Raw genomic sequence first — 14,305 nt, 5'->3', positions numbered from 1 at the left:
TCTTCCACAAAAGAAATCTATATATTCCAGCAAAGGTGGAATCTATTAAGATTTATATATTTACAGCAAAGGTACCTAGATATACCCAGTCTATCCTATTAGAAATGTTCACAGAAAAGGACTCTGTTATCTTTTGGTTAATAAATACTTCAAATGTATTTACTAGGAGGTCAGATTATTAGCATGATTAAAAGGAGTTTTGACTGAGGCCATTCATTCATCTCTGGATATTCCTACATAGAAGATGAAGGGGTTATGAGCTTGGTATAAATTCTTTCTTCCTGGGTTTATTCTGAGAAAAACAAAACTAAAATTCCAAGCCTCACAGAGTCTAGTGGCTTCAATTTCCATCATTCTAATAACTCTAAAATTTATGTTTTCATTTGTACTTGTCATATGATAACAGACTTAAGGACATTACTTAAATGTTCTCAAATTTGAGAAAACCAAGTATGATATCACTATCATGCCTGAAGAAGTTCATAAAAAAGCAAGAGGCTGTCACTAGAGCTGCTTAAGCCCATGGCAAAATAAGGGAGGCTATGCTGGAAATATGCTGTAGGTTCACAGATGATTGAATCAAGTTGCCTATTCTCTAGGGCCAGATATGTACCTTTTTTATTTTTTTAATATTTATTTTTTAGTTGTAGATGGATACAATTGTTGAGAGCCACAGGCGAAGGGGCCCCAGCAAACTTCCAGCTGCCAGTAAACTTCCAGCTGCCAGCAGATAATTGGCTCACAGCTGCCCCAGCAAACTTCTAGCTGCCAACTGATTGGCTCCTCTGCAGTGATGCTCATTGGGCTGTTTCCCCACCCTTTCAGGCCACAGAGCTGCTCATTGGTGGACTTTTTTTGGCTCCGCCCATGCGACCCAGCCAATCAGCCTCAAGAGCAAGAGGAGGGAGGGAGGTTGAGAGGCTTGTGGGAAGCCGGTGGTGGCAGTTGGGCTCTGAAAGGTTTTCCTGAGGAGCTGTGTGGTGTGGTGTGTTTCTAAAAATAAAGTTCGTTTCTTTTGACAAGTGGCTCCTGAATTGTGCCCAGCCAGACTGCAGCATACAATACCTTTATTTTACTTTTATTTTTACATGGTGCTGAGGATCAAACCCAGGTCCTCGCACATGCTAGGCCAGCGCTCTACTGCTGAGCCACAACCCTAGGCCTAGATACGGGCCTTTTGAGATTAAACCATGCTAGTATCTTTTTTTTTTTTTAATTTTTATTTATTTATAGTTTTAGGTGGAAAACTAAAACCAAAATATCTTTATTTTTTATTTTTATGTGGTGTTGAGGATCAAACACAGCACCCCAGGCATGCCAGGCAAGTGTGCTACCGCTTGAACCACATCCCCAGCCCATATTTATTTTTATTTTGTTCTAATTAGTTACACATGACAGTAGAATGAATTTTGACACACTGTACACAAATGGAGCACAATTATTCATTCCTCTGGCTGTACATGTATATAGGGTAAAAATGTCTTTCTCATTCTACAGTCCTTTCCATCCCCATCCCCCAAGCCCTCCACCCTTTCCCCTCTGCACAGTCCAGTGTTCCTTCATTCTTCCCTACCCATTATCAGAGAAAACATTCGGCCTTTGGTTTTTGGGGGTTTGGCTTATTTCACTTAGCATGATATTCTCTAGTTCTACCCATTTACCTGCAAATGCCATAATTTCATTCTTCTTTAAGGCTGAATTATATTCTATTGTGTATATTTACCACATTTTCTTTATCCATTCATTTGTTGAAGGTCATCTATGTTGGTTCCACAGTTTAGCAATAGTGAATTGAGCTTCTATAAACACTGATGTGACTGTGTCACTGTAGTATGCTGATTTTAAGTCCTTTGAGTATAAACCAAGGAGTGGGATACTTGGGTCAAATGGTGGTTCCATTCCAAGTTTTCTGAGGAACCTCCATACTCCTTTCCATAATGGCAGCACCAATTTGTTGTCCTACCAGCAATGTATGAATGTACCTTTTCCCCCACATCCTTGCCAACATTTATTATTACTTGCAATTTTGATAATTGCCATTCTGACTGGAGTGAGATGAAATCTTAGGACAGTTTTGACTTGCATTTCTCTAATTGCTAGAGATAATGAACATTTTTCCATATGTTTGTGGATTGATTGTATGTCTTCTTCTGTGAAGCATCTGTTCAGTTCTTGGCCCATTTATTGATTGGGTTTTGTGGCTTTATGGTGTTAAGTTTTTTTGAGTTCTTTATATATCCTGGAGACTAGTGCTGTATCTGAGGTGCATATGGTAAAGATTTTTTCCTATTCTGTAGGCTCTCTCTTTACATTATTGATTGTTTCCTTTGCTGAAAAGAAGCTTTTAAGTTTGAATCTGTCCCATTTATTGGTCCTTGATTTTATTTCTTGTGCTTTAGTAGTCTTGTTAAGGAAGTCTGGTCTAAAGTTGATGTGATGAAGATTTGGGCCTACTTTTTCTTTTATTAGGCACAAGGTCTCTGTTCTAGTGCCAAAGTCTTTGATTCACTTTGAGTTGATTTTTATGCAGGGTGAGAGATAGAGGTTTAATTTCATTTTGCAACATATAGATTTCCAGTTTTCCCAGCACTGGAAAAGGCTATCTTTTTCCAATGTGTGTTTCTGGTGCCTTTGTATAATATGAGAAAACTATAATTATGTGGGTTTGTCTCTGTTTCTTCTATTCTGTACCACTGGTCTACATGTCTATTTTGGTGACAATATCATGCTGGTTTTGTTACTATTGCTTGGTAGTATAGTTTAAGGTCTGGTATTGTGATGCCTCCTGCTTCACTATTCTTGTTAAAGATTGCTTTGGCTATTCTGGGTCTCTTTTTAAAAAATATTTATGTTTTAGTTGGACACAATAGTTTTATTTTGCTTATTTTGCTCAGGATTGAATCCAGGGCCTCAAATGTGCTAGGCAAGCGCTCTACCGCTGAGCCACAACCCCAGCTCTGGGTTTCTTATTTTTCCAAATGAATTTCATTGTTGCTTTTTCTAGTCCTATGAAGAATGTCATTGGGATTTTAATAGGAATTGCATTAAATCTGTATAATGTTTTTGGTAGTATGGTCATTTTGACTATATTAATTCTGCCTATCCAAGAGCATGGGAGAGCTTTCCATCTTGTGAGGTTTTCTTCAATTTCTTTCTTTAGTGTTGTATAGTTTTCAATGTAGAGGTTTTTCACCTATTTTATAAAATTGATTCCAAGTTTTTTTTTTTTTTTGAGGTTACTGTGGTATTCCCAATTTCTCTTGAGTGGATTCATTGCTTATGTATAGATATGCATTTGATTCATGGATATTGATTTTATATCTTGCTACTTTACTAAATTCATTTATTAGCTATATAAGTTTTCTGGGGGAATTTTTTGGATCTTCTAAATATAGAATCGTGCCCTCAGCAAATAGTGATAGTTTTGAGTTCTTCCTTTTCTATTTGTGTCTCTTTAATTTCTTTCATGTGTCTGATTGTTCTGGCTACAGTTTCAAGGACTATGTTGGAGTGGTGAAAGAGGGTATCCCTATCTTGTTCCAGTTTTTAGAGGGTATGCTTTCAATTTTTCTCCATTTAGAAGGATGTTGGCCTTGGGCTTAGCATATATAGTTTTTACAATGTTGAGGTATGTTCCTACTATCCCTAGTTTTTCTACTAGTGTTTTGAACATGAAGAAATGCTCTATTTTGTCAAATGCTTTTTCTGTTATCTATCAAGATAATCAAATGATTCTTAAGTCTGTTGACATGATGCATTATGTTTACTGATTTCCACACATTGAAGCAACCTTGCATTCCTGGGATGAACCCTACTTGATCGTGGTGTGCTGTCTTTAATGTTTTTGTATGTGATTTGATAGAATTTTACTGAGAATTTTTGTGTCTATGTTCATCAGGGATATTGGTCTGAAGTTTTCTTTCCTTGATGTGCCTTTGTCTAGTTTTGGAATTAGGGTGATACTAGTTTGGAAGGGTTCCTTCCTTTTCTATTTCATGGAATAATTTGAGGAGTATTGGTGTTAATTCTTGATTGAAGGTCTTGTAGAACTCGACTGAGAATCCATCTGGTCCTGGGCTTTTCTTGGTTGGTTGACTTTTGATGGTGTCTTCATATATCTTTGCTTGCAACTGATCTATTTAAATTGTGTATGTCCTCCTGATTCAGTTTGGGTAGATCATATGTTTGTAGAAATTTGTCGATGTCTTTGAGATTTTATTGGAATATAAATTTTCAAAAGAGTTTCTAATTATCTTCTGTGTTTCAGTAGTGTCTATCATGATATTTCCTTTTACATCATGCATTTTAGTAATTTGAGTTCTCTTTCTCTTCATTTGTGTAGCTAAGAGTTTATCAATTTTATTTATTTTTTCAAAGAACCAGCTTTTTGTTTTGTCAGTTTTTTCAGTTGTTTCCTTTGTTTCAATTTCATTGATTTCAGCTCTAATTTTTTTTAATATTTTTTAGTTGTAGTTGGACACAATACCTTTATTTTTATTTATTTATTTTTATGTGGTACTGAGGATCAAACCTAGTGCCTTGCGGTAGAATGCTCTACTGCTGAGCCACATCCACACAGCTCTGATTTTAATTATTTCCTGTCTTCTTCTGCTTTGGGTGTTGATTTGTTTTCCTTTTTCTAGGGCTTTGAGATGTAATGTTAGGTCATTTATTTGTTGAATTTTTACACTCTCTGAGATGCAGTACTCTGACTAAGTAAAATATGCGTCACAGAACAACACAGGATGCTGCCTCCCTCTGGCCCGTCATCTTGGAATCCACCTCCTATTTTTTGGTTTTTAACTTGATTTAGATACTCCTTTGATTTACCTTTCATTTAGTGTAGTTCCTCCCTTTGCTGGTTTTCATTTTTTTTTTACTTCCTCCTCATGGAATATTTTGCTGAGAATGTTGTGTTGTGCAGGCTTTCTAGTTGTGAATTCTTTTAACTTTTGTTTATCATGGAAAGTTTTTATTTCATCATCAAATCCAAAGCTCAATTTTGCTGGACAGAAAATTCTCAGGTGGCATCCATTTTCTTTTAGAGTTTGATATATATTATTCTAGGACCTCCTGTCTTTGAGGATGTGGGTTGAGAAATCAACTGAAATAAAAATTGGTTTCCCCTTATGTGTAATTTGATTTTTTTTCTCTCATAGACTTTAAAATTCTATCCTTATTCTGTATATTGGTCATTCTTGTTATAATATGCCTTGGTGTGGGTCTGCTGTAATTCTGTACATTTGGGGTATTCTGTAAGCCTCCTGTAGTTGATTTTCCACTTCATTCTTTAGATTTTGGAAATATTCTAATATTATGTCACTGAAAGAACCATGCATTCCTTTGGTTTGTATCTCCACTCCTTCATCTAGTCTTAAATTTGGTCTTTTCATGTTATCTTATATTTCTTGGAGTTCTGTTTACGGTTTCTTACCATCTTCTTTGTAAGGTCGACTTTATTTTCAAGAGTATATATTTTATCTTCATGGCCTGAGGTTCTATCTTCCAAGTGGTGTAGTATGTTGGTGATACTTTCCATTGAATTTTTTATTTGGTTTATTGTTTCCTTCATTTTGAGGATTTCTGCTTGATTCTTTTTTATAATCTCTGCTTCTTTATTTTTTTAATATTTATTTTTTAGTGGTAGTTGGAAACAATAACTTTATTTATTTACTTTTATGTGGTGCAGAGGACCGAACCCAGTGCCTTGCATGTGCTAGGTGAGTGCTCTACTGATGAGCCACAACCCCAGCCCTCTGCTTCTTTATTGGACTGATCTTTTACTTTCTGTATTTTCTCTCATATATCATCCTTTCGAAGATCAGCCTAACTATGTACCTTCTAAACTCCTTTTCTGACATTTTTTCTACTGTGTTGTCTATGAATTCTAATGTTGGAACATCTTGGTATGTTTGAGGAACTTTGTTCCCTTGTTTTTGCATGTTTGTGTGTCTTCCCATCTAGCAGTATGGATCTGAAGCAGTACAGTTTTTACCCTGTAGTGTTATAGTGTCCCTGAAGGCTTCCAGTACCTCACCTTTAAGAGGGAGACCAGTATTAACAGCACCCAATGCAAACAATATACACCTTTAAACCAAATAACTCCTATTAAGCATCTACAGTTTTGTCGCAATAAACAGAAATGATGTGTTCAATTGTTGACTACAATATAAACAATAAGTTTACTAAAGGGGTTGACCATTTCAAATGATAGACAATGAGAGAACAGAAATAGTGCAAGAAGTGATGTTTCTGAGGGAGAAGAAGAGAAGATTGAGGTAAAAATAAGAGTGAAGGAGGAATTAATAGAGGATGGCTATGAGAGAAGTGAGAAAGAGAATCCACAGAGAAAAAATTATACATATTACAAAAACAATAAAATAAAAATTTAAGAATATACAACAAAATTATAACATATTATTCAGACATCCCATTCCTCAACAAATTGATATATGAAAAATATTTGAATTCAAAGATGGCAGATATGTTAGGGGGGTCCTCAATGGAAAACTGAATAATTGCTTCCATTAGCTTTTAAAAAATTTCTCAGTTTCCCTTCTCTGCCAATAGGTGGGGTTATCTGAAAGTTGTTTGTGTGTCTTCCCATGTAGCACTATGGATAGTAGCTCTAGTGAGGTGGGTGCTGGACAATTGGTTGGGTGGGCAAGTCAATATAGCAAGATGCTCTCACAACTTATTCCAGGCTTCTCACCCTTTGTAGCTGGCACCTTCCATCCCTGCACACTTCAGGACTCACTGAGCTGGAGAGAACCTGGTTTTCTCGAGTTTCTCCAACTTTTGCTCTCCAGGGGTACTGTCCCTAATCTTGGGTTTTCCACAGGCTTGCTAGACCAGACTAACCCATATAAACCCCGCTGCTCTCTGAAGGACCTGGGCTTCAGGTTCCCCAGGCTCCATCTTGCTGCAGACCCAAGATCTCAATGCCCTTTCATCTTGCAAAGAGACCACCAGAGATGCACTCACACAACGGAGCAACCCTGCAAAGAGGCAGCCAGATGGCAGTCACTACCACATCCAGCAGAAAGACCTCAGTTGCCACCAGACTTTCAGGTACCCTGAAAATATATCTTCAGACCCTGGCTGGTGTCCCCATACTGAGGCAGCTGTTCCCCAAGATGGCAGCAGTGATGGCGGCAAACCGCAGGCCCTGGCCAGTGTCCCAAGATGTCTGTGGCTGCATGTAACCAAACCTGCAGGTATTGTGACAATGGACTTCCAGGCAGCGGGCAATCTGCTGGTGGTCTGAAGGCTAAAGTGGGCAACTGGTGGGTGGTCTTTAGGCAGCGGGTGATGGGTAGGTGAAAGGCAGGAGATGGGCAGGCAAGAGGTAGGCAAATGGCAGTGGAGAGGCGGCAGTCAAGGAGTGATCTGCACTCAAAAAGTGGGTGATATGCTAGTAGATGGCTGGCAATCATGGTGGATAAATGGGGGGTAAAGAGTGGGCAGCATTTGCTGCTTCACAGAGAAACAGTATTTTCTCTGCTTGAATCTCAAGTCAGAGTCACAGAGCAACAAGAAATGCTTCCTCCCCCTATTTCGCCATCTTGGATCTCTTGCTAGCATCATTTTAAAGAAATTCAAACTGAGAAAAGATCAAAAGGACTTCAAAGGAGAAATTTCAGGGGGGTTATAAGAAGATAGGCATTGTTTGGGTCACAGAGCCAGAGCCAGAGTTGTAGGTACTATGGCATCTGGAGTTAGAGTGAATGATGAAGACATCAAAGTTTTTAATGATATGAAAGTAAGGAAATCTACACAAGAAGAGATGAAAAAACAAAGCAGTTCTCTTGGGTTTAAGCAATATAGATAAAAGGGTAATACTGGTGATACTGTAAAGGACTCTTACATATCTTTGTGAAGTTGCTAATTCTGAATTATCACTGATATACTCTGTACAGTGTCACATACGAAACAAGAATGTAGAAAACCTAGCATTTAATATTCTGGTCTCCCCAAAATGCACCCTTAAAAAGCAATATGATTTCTGCTACCTCTAAAGATGCCATTAAAAAGAAATTTATAGGCATTAAACATGAATGGCAAGTAAATGGCTTGATCATATTAAGGACCATTCAACACTTGGAGAGAAACTGGGAGGCAATGCTGTTGTTTCACTTGAAGGAAACCCATTCTAACAGTCAAGTGCTATTTACATTTTAAGGGATTTTCATTTCTCTACCTCAGTCCACTGGAATAGTATTAAGATTTTATTTTTTGCTTTCCCTTTCCTATGGGCCCTTCCGTCTATTTGCCAGTGATTGCCATTAGATTTTAATATGGCTATTTTTAAATAGGACAAAAGGAATGCCTTCCTGTCTTATTTTAGCCAAAATATTTGGTTATATGCCTCCCTGTAGCAAACACTACAATGAATGTGATTGTTAATGTGAATAGTTTAGAATTCTGCAAAAGGTAACCAAGTTCAATGCCTTAAATGTATTATCCACTGGTCAAATGGTAAACCTTTCTCTATTATTTATAGCTGCACTTGACTGTAGTTCTCTGTGGTGCTATATAGCATTTATATACTTTACCTACCTTGGCAAGCCTTTCTGGGACAGGGCATCATGGAATTAAAAGCACTTTTTTGGTTTTAGTCCTTCCCAAAGGAATGTTAATTGAATTTCATAAACTGTCATCAATTTATCCTAGACCTCAGTGTTCATTCCTTTTATCTGTATGTTTCTTTAAAAAAATAGCTATTTTTGTTTTCCATTGAGTAAAGTATAGAAGTTTTATATTCACCATGTGAATCTTGTAATATTAAAAATATTTTGAATACTAGTCATGATGGCAATTTATATATAAAAGACCCTTAAATTGAAAATTGTTTTGAATCTAACTCTCTACCCTCACAAAAATGGACATATTGAATAAAAATGAGAGCATATTTTAAAAAAAGAAAAGAAAGGAAGATTATAGGCATTGACTCCACCAACAGAGTTTCAGTCAAGATTTTCAGAGAAGAGTCCCTGAAACACACACACACAGTAAAATGACACAAGGGAAACAAACCAACTGTGCATGTACCTAGATGCCAGCTTGTGCCACCTTGCAGGATAGTGCTCTTGTCTTCCTCCTCTTCCCCTACACCCCATTTGTGGGAAGGAAAGATGAAAGGACCTCCATGCTCTCTCCACCAATATAGATTTCCAGCCTTGGATCAGGTCCAAATAGGGAGGGGAAAGCTTTAAAATCAATAAAGCTGTGGTTTGGGTTATTATAATGAACTAACTTTTTTTCATTGGTTCTTTAAAAAAATTTTTTTAGTTGTAGTTGGACATAATACCTTTATTTTATTTATTTTTACGTGGTGCTAAGGATCGAACCCAGCGTCTCCCACATGCTAGGCGAGTGCTCTATCACTGAGCCACAACGCCAGCCCGTCATCGGTTCTTTTTTTTAATATTTAAATATTTCTTGTTCTTTTGTATTTTTATTTGCTCTAATTAGTTATACACACTAGTATAATGCATTTTGACACATCATACATAAATGGAGTACAATTTCTCATTCTCCTGGTTGTATATAATGTAGAATTACACCAATCATGTAATCATATGTGCACATAGGGTCATTATGTCAGATTCATTCTATTATCCTTCGTACCCCCAAACCTCTCTCCTCCCTTCATTTTCCTCTGTCTAATATAAAGGATCTCTATTATTCCCTAGCCCCCTCCCTTATTATGAATCAGCATCTTCATATCAGAGAAAACATTCGGTCTTTGGTTCTTTGGGATTGGCTTATTTCACTTAGCATGATATGCTCCAGCTCCATCCATTTACTGGCAAATGCCATAATTTCATTCTTCTTTAAGGCTGAGTTATATTCCATTAGGTACATATACCAAATTTTCCTTATCCATTCATCGGTTAAAGGGCATCTAGGTTGGTTCCACAGTTTAGCTATTGTGAACTGAGCTTCTATAAACATTAATGTGACTACATCACTGTAGTACACTGCTTTTTTTTTTAAAAGAGTGAGAGACAGAGAGAGAGAGAGAGAGAGAGAGAGAATTTTTTTAATCTTTATTTTTTAGTTTTCAGTGGGCACAACAACATCTTTGTATGTGGTGCTGAGAATCGAACCCGGGCCGCACGCATGCCAGGCGAGCGCGCTACCACTTGAGCCACATCCCCAGCCCTAGTACACTGCTTTTAAGCTCTTCAGAGATAGACCAAGGAGTGGGATAACTTGATCAAATGGTGGTTCCATTCCAAGATAACAAGATCAAATGGTGGTTCCATAACAAGATTCTGAGGAATCTCCATACTGCTTTCCACAGTGGTTGCACCAATTTGCAGTCCCACCAGCAACGTATGAGTGTACCCTTTTCCCCCACAACCTTGCCAACATTTACTGTTGCTTGTATTCTTGATCATTGCCATTCTGACTGGAGTGAAATAAAATCTTAGAATAGTTTTGATTTGCATTTCTTTATTTACTAGAGATGTTGAACATTTTTTTTTTCATTTTAGTTATATATAACAATAGGATTCATTTTGACATCATTATAAAAGCATGGAATATAATTTTTTTTTAAAAGAGAGTGAGTGAGAGAGAGAGAGAGAGAGAGAGAGAGAGAGAGAATTATAATATTTATTTTTTAGTTCTCGGCCGACACATCTTTGTTGGTATGTGGTGCTGAGGATCGAACCCAGGCCGCACGCATGCCAGGCGAGCGCGCTACAGCTTGAGCCACATCCCCAGCCCATGGAATATAGTTTGTTCTAATTCAGACCCTAGTACTTTCCCTTTCCCTCCATCTCTCCTACCTGACCCCACTCCTGTTCCCTTCCCTCTGCTCTACTGATATTTCTGATATTTACTTATAGCTCTTTTTTTAATTAGTATCTTGTGGATGTACATGATGATGAGATTTCACCATGTATATTAATACATGTACAAAGGAAAGTTAGATCAGATTCATTCCATTGTCTTTTGCCTCTCCCATCCCTCTTCTCTTCCCTTCATTCCCCTTTGTCTACTCCACCAATCTTCTAGTTTCTTTTTTATCCTACCCTTTATTTTGGATCAACTTTCACTTATCAGGAGAAAACATCTGAACTGTGATTTTTTGGGGACAGGTTGATTTTACTTAGCATGACACTTTACATGAACTAAATATTTATTTATTTATTTATTTATGAATGTATGTACCAGTGATTGAACCTCAGGGCACTTAACCACTGAGCTACATTCTCAGCCTTTTTTTTTTTTCTTTTTAAGAAAAAGGAAAAAGAAGGTTTATTGCTTTGCTAGCAAAGGAGAAACACAGGGGACTCCGGTCCCAAAAGCTATGCTTCTGCCCATCAGCAGGAACAGGGGGCTTTTAAAGAGGTGATTCAAAGGCTATATTCCATGATTGTCTGTCAGATTTGTGATTCACTTGCTAATTTGGGATTGAGTCATTTCTGAGATATTCTGGTACCGTTCCCAAAGTCTATATTACTTTCTGTATTCTTCATTCTTATGGTGGGTGTGTACTCAAGAACAGATAAATCTGCCTAAAATGGGGAAGAAAGGTAATCCTATTTCCTCTGAGATTAGAGAGTGGGAGAGATTATGGAGGAGCAGGGAGAGAGAAAGAGAAAGAAACATGTCCATTTTAAAAATAAGTTGCAGTGGCCGAGCATCAAGGGTTATATTCAATCATAAAGTGGACCACTGTTACATTTCCCCTCTGTCAATTTCTACATTTCCATTTCTATGGAAAAATGGGTGATGACACCTCCAAGCTGCTTCCTGCTGAAAGAGGGCAAAGTTAGGGGGAAGTAACTCAAAGTCCTTATTCTCTATCAGTTGGGGCATGAATAGTTAAGGGTATTCAGAATCAAAGCAGTTCAGAGGTCCACAGTGGCAGATGGCAGGTGACTGGAAAAAGCATACACAGGGAAGGGATCATTCTAAGACAACAATAAGTAAGATAGCAAAGCATTACTTTTTTGTAAATAATTAGCACAAAAGCAGTTAGTTTTTAAGCCAGTCTCTGAAAACCATGAAGACAACAACTCATAATCATATCAGTAAAAAAAAGATCAACTTAATGTATGAAGTATGATATGTCAAGAGCTTTGTAATGTTGTGAACAACCAATAAAAATTAAAAAAAAAAAAGATCAACTTTATCAATGTAGGAAGTTAGGAAAATTTGTAGGTCTATGAGATCAGGCTCAAATTAACTCAGGACAAATTTGTGACTCAAAAGAGCCCTTTATGATCATTATTATTAGTCACTCTCACCCAAGAACCCTTCCTTTATAGCCTCCAGCTTTACTTACTTTTGGTGAGCTAACACAAGTGTACCTCTTAGGTTACATTTAAAAAACCATTGTTTTTCCTTTTAAATGTCCATGTAGGGCTGTGCTAATGTTGAAAGCTCAGTCCTTGTCCTCAATGCCAATCCAATAATGAGGACACGGTTTTGAGAAAAAGGAAAAAAGAAGGTTTATTACTTTGCTAGCAAAGGAGAAACACAGGGGACTCCTGTCCCAAAGGCTGCGATTCTGCCCATCAGCAGGAACAGGGGGCTTTTATAGAGGTGATTCAGAGAAAATGAGATTAGGGAGGAGAGATCAGGAAAGAGAAGATAAGGAGAAGTTTAGGGAAAAGAATACCAGAGAAGATCAGGGGAAAGAAGATCAGGGAAGAGGTTAGGGAAAAGAAGAACAGGTAGGAGAAATTTAGGAAAAAGAAGACTGGGGAAAAACATGTAAGTTTCAAAGCCACAAGGGATACATTCAAGTGAACCCCTGTTACACTTAGGCTATAAGTGTAACAATGGTCCACTTTATGTTTAAGTTAGTCAAAACTGACCTTGTTCCTACCTATTCTTCAGAGGCAGCTGAGATTCCTCAGAGATCACTCTTGGGGACACGTCTGAAGCCTCTTGACTCCTTTAGCTTTCCTCAACCAGTGGTGCCATCTGCTAGGATGGGACAGAGTCTTGCTGACACTAAGTGTCTTCTACTGGAAGTATCAGGGATGTTTCTGTCTCTGATGACTCACTCTCCTCTTTGCAGAATGTGCACTGGTTGGCTTCTTGTTCTCTAGGGTCCTCTCCATCTCCTTGATAAGCAGATCAGGTGACTCACCAGAGCTGCAGGGCCCAGAGAGGGTTCCCATTGTTCTCTGAGTCTTGATTGACCTCATAAGGGCAAGGGCCAAAATGTTGACTGTTTTTTTCTTGGCGCTTTTACTTCCTTGACTTTGGTTTCCACATTTTTGGTTTTAAACACCCAGCAACCTGTGCATGCAATTTACACAACAATTTCATCCCAGGAGAGAGCTGGACAATCCAGAATGCACAAAAGCTGTGCCTTAATGGTTTTTCTCGCAGTTTGCATTTAAGGGGTTGGCGAACAGTATATTTGAGCCTGACCTGTTTCCCTTACCATTATCATAAGGCTTACTAAGTGAGTTCCCCATTGTCAATTGTACCCAGAGGCTCCTTTGGGATCTTTTTCTCATACTAGGCATATTGATATGTAATGCAGGAAGCCCTTTCCATCCTTTTCTTTATGCTTCCTTGAAGATCCCTTTGTAGAGGCTGCCTCCAAAACGTAGGTTGGCCTTAGTTTCTGTCTTTTTCTTTTTGGAGTGAGTTGTTTATTCTGCCAGTCTCCCCATGCACTTAGTTTGATGGGATATTTTTATAGCAAGGAATGCTTTGCCCCTATGATGGCCATCCCCTGGCCAAATGAGGTGTCCTGTTAGATCTCAAAATGGGAGACAATTCTCATTCCCAGGTCATAAATTGACTGTGCTGGAACCTATTGCAACATTCTTTGTGGTCAGCAGCTTCACCTACCATGGGCAAAAGGGGCTGGAAGGCATGGCAGAGGTCAGGTTCTCTTTAGCTGTTTTCCTATAGCTAAGGCAGATTTTCTGGGACTTTTCCTCCCCAGTTTAGGGCTGGTGTCCTTGACCTACAGTAAGATGATCTTTGGCTGCCTGGGGCCAGGCTAAGAAACAGTGCTGGGAATGTCAGCACTGGGTTTAAAATATTTAAATCTTTTATAACCCTTTCTTCTGGTATCCTGCTATCCTTGCATATCAGAGGCAGTACCTTTGGCACCTTCAAATTAGTCCCTGAATGGTTCAGACCCCTATCATGCAACTGCATAAATGCCTATACATACAAAATCTCTTTCATATACTTTAGCCCCAACAGATCAACTCCAAAGGCCAGACTGTGTTACAGTAAAATGTCCTTCTCTTAGACAGGCTTATACCTATAGGTGGTATAGAAAGCCAAGACCTCTCTGCTCAAGAGACTACTT

The 14,305-nt window shown here is 38.2% G+C and overlaps 1 protein-coding gene across 1 annotated transcript in view; it reads right to left on the bottom strand.

Moving 5' to 3' along the window:
* Window positions 1-14,305, bottom strand: part of GDPD4 (glycerophosphodiester phosphodiesterase domain containing 4) — a gene marked incomplete at both ends in the record, with an annotated part of 116,225 nt that overhangs the window by 77,853 nt on the left and 24,067 nt on the right. The gene's annotated exons all lie outside the window — the stretch shown is intronic.

The sequence above is a fragment of the Spermophilus citellus genome (assembly GCF_964194105.1).
Source record: "Spermophilus citellus genome assembly, chromosome: 2".
Classification (NCBI taxonomy): Eukaryota; Metazoa; Chordata; class Mammalia; order Rodentia; family Sciuridae; genus Spermophilus; species Spermophilus citellus.
This window is presented reverse-complemented; position numbering and strand designations above follow the sequence as displayed.